The 6,492-nt window shown below is 48.0% G+C and overlaps 1 protein-coding gene across 4 annotated transcripts in view; it reads right to left on the bottom strand.

The window, feature by feature from the left end:
• RNGTT (RNA guanylyltransferase and 5'-phosphatase) overlaps positions 1-6,492 on the bottom strand; it is a 416,253-nt gene that overhangs the window by 361,808 nt on the left and 47,953 nt on the right. The window lies entirely within an intron of this gene.

Genomic DNA, 6,492 nt, shown 5'->3' on the forward strand with positions numbered 1-6,492 from the left:
TGCACGCGGCGCGCGCACACCTACTTGGAATGAATATGAGCAAGCACTCGAAGAAGAACTCCAGTTACTGTACAAGGTACATAACTTCTCCTTATTTGAGTCGCGTCCCAATAGGTGCTCTCTTTCAGCAGATTTTTGAGTAGTACCTCAATTATGAAGAGTGCCAAGGAGACAGGTTCACTACATACCACAGAACAGCATCACCGAAAGCCACATCAGCTCTGGAAGCAGACATGAGTACCGGGAAAGCATGTGCCTCAAAGGTTAGGTGGCTGACCTGCAGATGTCTGAGATAAGTATGTTTTTCAGTAGTGTCACAGAGGTAGATTGAGCCCTGGTGGTATGAACCGTCATCATAGGAAGGGGACGAACTCCCGAGACTTCATAATAGATTAAGGTGCATCTTGGAACCCATCTGGACAGCCTCCAGGTGGAGATCAGACGTCTCTCTCTTAGTTCTGCAACAGAGATGGAGAGCCTACGAGAAGCCCTAAAGGGCTTAGCCCTGTCAAGATAGAAAGCAAGAGCTCTTCTTACATCCAGTATATGTAGTCTCATTTCTTCACTCAGAGAGCAAGGCTTAGGGTAAAACGCCAGCAGGTGAATCTCCTGATTAATGTGGAACTCTGAAGAAACTTTACAGAGGAAGCGCAGGTGTGGATCTAGTGTCATCTTGTCATGATCGAATGCTGTGTACAGTTGGTCAGCCATCAGGGCACTCCTAGCTCCCCTGCCTTCCTGGCTGAAATAAGGAACACAGTCCTGAGGCATAAATTAAGGAAGGGACAAGTCCCCATACATTCAAATGGAGGCTTCTTCAGTACATTAAGGACTAAATTGTGTAGGTTCTTTCACAGGTGGAAAAAGATTGAGTAGTCCCTTAATAAACCTCACAGTGGTTGCATGAAGACTGAAAATCCTTCAATAGGGGGATGAACATTAACTGAGCTCAGCAATAATCCTGTGGTTTTTAAATTGAGCAGCTAACAGAATGTGTGTCAGATAAGACTCAAGAGGAGGTATAGATCAATGGCTGCCCCAAAATTGAAAACATTTCCCCACCTGAAGGTAGGTTTTCCACTATTGAGAAGTATCTCCCGAGAGCAATCTTCTTCTATACCAATAAGCCATCTAGGAGCAATGCCTTCAGGTGAAACCCCAAGACCCTAGGGTAGGTTTTGGATGAGGAGATTTTCAATCAGGGAGAAATAGAGAGGCAATTGCTCAGACACACAAACTAATTCAGGGAACCATGTCTCCCTCAGCTACAACAGTGCTATGAGGATGGCTAATTTCTCCTGTTTCAATCTGTTCAGGACTCTGAGCAAATGGTGTAGTGGTATAAGCATATAGCAATACACAGGGCCACGGGATAACTAAGGCATATCCCATTGAGTGCAGCAGTGCTCTGCCCTCAAATAAAATTGTCTGCACTTTGCAGTGGATAGTGTCACTAAGAAATCTATCTCCAGAATACCCCAGGTAGGACATATTCTTCTGAATACTGCATTGTTCAGTTCCCACTTGTAGAAAGGGCAGAAATGCCTGTTGAGGGAGTCTGTCACTGTGATCTGCAGTCCTGGGTGATAGATCACTGAGAACAGTACGTGGAGTGCTATGCACCAATTCCATAGTTTTACTGACTCGGCATATAAGGACTGGGATCTTACTCCTCCTTGACAACTGATATAATAAAAAGTAGTGCTAGCAAGTTTAACAAACCACTCTGAGCTCTAATATGTTAATGTGGATGATTGCCTCCTGTGGGTCCATTTGGCTTGAGCTGTGAAGTGCTGAAAGTGCACATCCCAGCCTAGCAGGGAGGTGTCGGTGGTGATGATCCTTGTGGGAGGAGGCTATGAGAATGGAAAACCCAAAGAAGCCTTTTGTGGATCTTTCCACTAATTACAGAATTGAGGGCCCTTTGAGGTATAGACACTCACTTGGTCTGTGTTTGTTGGGGGTGTAAGCAATTCTTGTCCAGGCTTGATGACCCAAGGACTGTAGTCTTCATAAAGGTGTCACAAACGTACCAGCATCCATGTGGCCCAGGAGTTGCAGGCAAGCCCTTGCTGTAGTTTGCAAGGTCTGTTGTATTGTTGAAATGAATCTGGACATTGTGGCAAACCTGTTATGGTCAAGTATGTTCTGGCAGTGGTAGAGTCTAGAGTGACCCTACTGAAGTCTACGTGTTGTGCAGGTGTGAGCGTAGACTTTTCTGAATTGAGGCAGCAGCCCAGGGAGCAGAACAGGGATAGAGCCTTCCTGGTTGCTGTCTATACCTTGAGAAATGAGCGACCTTTCAGGAGCCAATCGTCCAGGTATGGAAAGATGATTACTCCCATCTGCTGGAAATGCGCTGCGATGGCCAAGACGACTTTGGTAAAGACCCTTGAGGCAGTTGAGAGGTCAAAGGGTAGGATGCAATATTGGTAGTGGTCCCTGCCAGCCACGAAACATCTGTGGATGGGGTACATGGCTATATGAAAATAAGTGACCTGAAGATCGAGGAAGACAAATCAATCACCCAGATCCAGGGAAGGAATTATTGCTGTTACGATTACCATTCTGAACAGTTGAGAGTGGATGAAGGTGTTCAAAGTCCTGAGGTCTAGCAACAATGTCCACCTGATCCACGCCACCAGTTGTTTTTTTCTTGAGGACCAGGGAAGTACCAGGAAAGAACACTTTCCCAATGAAGTCCAGTGGAACAGGCTTTACCACCATTAGGATTACAAAAGATTGCACCTTCTGTCTCAAGAGACCGTCATGAGAATGGCCTCTGAAGAGGGATAGGGAGGAGAGTGGTGGTGGAGCGGCTGGACTAGATGGGATAGCCTGTAGAAATCACATCCAGGATCCATCTGTCCATGGTGATGAACTCCCCAAGAAGGTAGAAATGAGACACAATCCCCATAAGGGTAGAGAGGGGATTGGTGCAGTGTAGGATCGAGAGAGGGAGATTCTTCGCAGCCTTCAACCAATGGGGCAAAATGGTCATTTGAGGATGTCACTGACTGGAAAGTCACTGTAGAGGATGGCCCTTTGTTAGTGAATCTGGGCTCCCACCTGAGAGGTTCAGCCAATCTCATGGGCTAGTAATGAACTGGACAAGAGCATTGAGCCATCTGCAATCTAATGTATTATCTTTGTCACAGGTATATAGATGCCCAGAGATCCTTGTCTGGGAGTTTTTAAAAGAATGAAGGGAACCATCTGTGGCACTACTGAACAACCTGTGTCCCTTGAAAGAGAGGTTCTTGACTGTGTTTTGTACCTCCCAAGGGAGGCCAGAGGGCTGCAGCCAAGAAGCTCAGTGCACAACTATTGCCATGGAGATGGAACGTGCGGATGCACTGGCAGCACTGAGCAAGGCCTGAAGAGAGAGTTTTGCGATTGTCTTACTTCCATTATGAGGGCTTGAAATTATTCCCTCTGTGGCAGGTGTTCTATTAAAAAAAAACAAAAACACACTTTAAATATGTAAAAATCGTGCTTTGCCATCAGGGCTTGATAACCAGCTACTATGAACTGCAAAGCAGCTGGGAAGTAGCTTTTGAGGCCCAGAAGGACCAGCTGTTTCAGCTCGTCAGCTGATGTTGAGCGGGACTCGATGTTGCGATTCATTAACTGCCTCAACAACCAGGGAATTGGGTGAAAAGTGGGAGAAAATAAACACTCAGCTTCTGGATGGGAGACAGTATTTTTGACAGCCCATTTACACGTAAGAGGTATGACAGCTACATTTTGGCACACCGCACAGGCTGCAGCCAAAAGGGAAGTATTAATGGGCAAGACAATTTTGCCTTGAGGAGACATATGGGCATCTCAGAATCCGATGAAGTGTCAACAACCACATCCATCAGAGGGGCAGTCAGTACTGGAGGTCAGAGAGGGTCTGATAACTGCTTTCGTACTGAATATCGAGAGTTGGTTGGTAGGGTTGACAGTACTGGAGGACATGTGGATGATAGCTGGATATTCCTCTCAGGACTCTTCAAGAGTTTAATGTGGGACAGCTCACTGCTGTATATGGAAAAAACAGAGGGTAGGATAGACTCCAGCAGGTAAGACAGTACCAGTGGAGAGTCTCTCTCAATTGCCCTCAGCAATAGTAACTCAGGTTCTTCCAGGATTCTCCAGTTCTCGTGGAACCTGAACAGTACAGAGGACTCTGGATAGGAGGCCCTCAAGAGTCAATATGTTGGATGATACAGGAAATAATACCAAACTGCAATCTATGCACCCTTCTCAGATGGCTACAGAAGATGGTAATGACAATGATTTCAGCTTGGCTTTAGAGCAGGCGTGGTCAATCTATGGCCCACGGGCCGGATCCGACCCCTCAGGGCTTTGGATCTGGCCTATGAGATTGCCCCCTGGGGCACAGCAGACCCTACACTACTGTCAGAAGCAGACAGCACCATTTCCCTGCAGCCCCCAGGCGGGTGGGAGGGGGGGCAGAGGGCTCCATGCATTGCCTTGCCTCCAGGCATCACCCCCCACAGGTCCCATTGGACGGGAATAGGGAACCGTGGCCAATAGGAGCTTTGGGGGAGGTACCTGGAGGTGCAGCAAGGGCAGCGCATGTGGAGCCCTCCGCCCTCCTCCTGGGGCCACAGCGCTTCCTGGAGTGGTACAGCATGGGGCCAGGGCAGGCATGCAGGAAGCCTGCCCTGGCCTCGGTATGCGCCACTGCCACCCCGGAGCCACTTCAGGTAAGCAGCACTGGGCCAGAGCCCAAACCCCTCCTGCACCCCACCTCCCAACTTTCTGCTCTAAGCCCCCTGCCTGCACCTTGCACCTCAACTCCCTGCCCTGAACTCATTCGTATACCCCGCACTCCTCCTGCACCCCAGCCCCCTGCCGCACTCCACACCCCTTCCCTGAGCCCCCTCATACACCCCGCACCGTGCTTCTGCCCCAATCCCTTGCCCCGAGTCCCTTCCTGCACACCGCACACCGCACCCCCTCCCACACCCCGCACTCCCTCCCACACCTCAACCCCCTGCCCCGGCCCTGCATACCATTTCCCCACCCAGATGCAGCCCTTGGCCCAAAAAGTTTGCCCACCCCTGCTGTAGAGTTCTTGTGCTTTAGACACACTGAATCTGATGCCAACTGGGCTGCTCTAGGTTGTTTACCAGTTGGATTTCTTGGTACACAGCATGGTCTTCTTAGCCAGTGCTGGAGTCTCAGTACCAGAGGGAATGGGAGCCCCACCAGAACCCATGTCCTGAAATGAGGTTTCCTGAGACCCAGATGAAAAGGGCGACGTTCCCCTTCTTTTATCCCATTCTGGAGAATGGGGTCTTTCCTTTTTTGAGGATTTGTATAGTTCTAAAGGATCTCCGGCATCTTTGCTTACCAACGCAACAGTGATGGTTGCCTAAGCAATCTGAGCAACCAAATCCGATATACAGGGGGGAAAGGAAGGATTGACTTGGACCTCAAGGGTCTCAAAGAGCACTCCATCAACAGTCATTTTAATCTAGCTCTCTTCCATCTGCTCAGGATCTAACATATGGAGGGGACAGGAGTCTCTGCCAGGCAGCGGAGGCAGTTAGATTGTCCATCACTGTAGGGAAAAGATCTACGTATGACAGGTCTGATAGGGTTTGAAGCCCAGGGTCTTGGGCATAACCTGTTATTCAAGGCCATGGATTGAGGCCCAAAAGAAAAAAACCAAGACCCAGATCAGCTAAATGAAAGAGGAGAAGGTGGACCCCCAACCAAAAGCACAAAGCTGTGCTAAATAATGGTAAAATATAAATGAAAATTACTAAGAAGATATCAAATAAACAATAAGAAATAAGCAGCAAGTCACATGGCTAGCTAGAGCAGAGATGGCAACGTTCTGTCTCAAGCTGCAGGCAGATGAGAAGGAACTAGAGTGGTGGCAGGTCTACTCCCTCCCCCCAATATGCTGTTGCATTGGGGTATGAGAATATCTAGGGCACAGGAGATGACCTGAGGACACTATTGATAAAAATCTCTAATCAAGAGTGCCTGGGTGCAAGCACATCTTGAAAGAATAGGCAGCAGTTTGAAAACATAAGGAAGTAGTTCTTCACACAGTCAACCTGTGGAACTCATTGCCAGCAATGTTAAAGGCCAAAAGTATAACTAGGTGAAAAAAAGAATTAGATAAATTCATGAAGTATATGGCCATCAATGGTATTAGCAAAGATAAGGGAGACAACCCCACGCTCAGGATGTCCCTAAACCTCTTATTCCCAGAAGCAGGGACTGGATGACAGGGGATGGATCATTCAACAATTGCCCTGTTTTGTTCATTCTCTCTGAAACATCTGGCCCTAGCCACTATTGAAAGACAGAACATTGGGCTAGATGGACCACAGGTGTCATAAAAAGATAGTAGAAGTTAATAGAACAGAAGTACTTTATATCTCTTTTGACTGTAAAGGGTTAACAAGTTCAGTAAGCCTGGCTGTCACCTGATCAGAGAACCAATCAGGGCACAGGATACTT

This window comes from Chelonoidis abingdonii, chromosome 3 (assembly GCF_003597395.2).
Source record: "Chelonoidis abingdonii isolate Lonesome George chromosome 3, CheloAbing_2.0, whole genome shotgun sequence".
NCBI lineage: Eukaryota > Metazoa > Chordata > Testudines > Testudinidae > Chelonoidis > Chelonoidis abingdonii.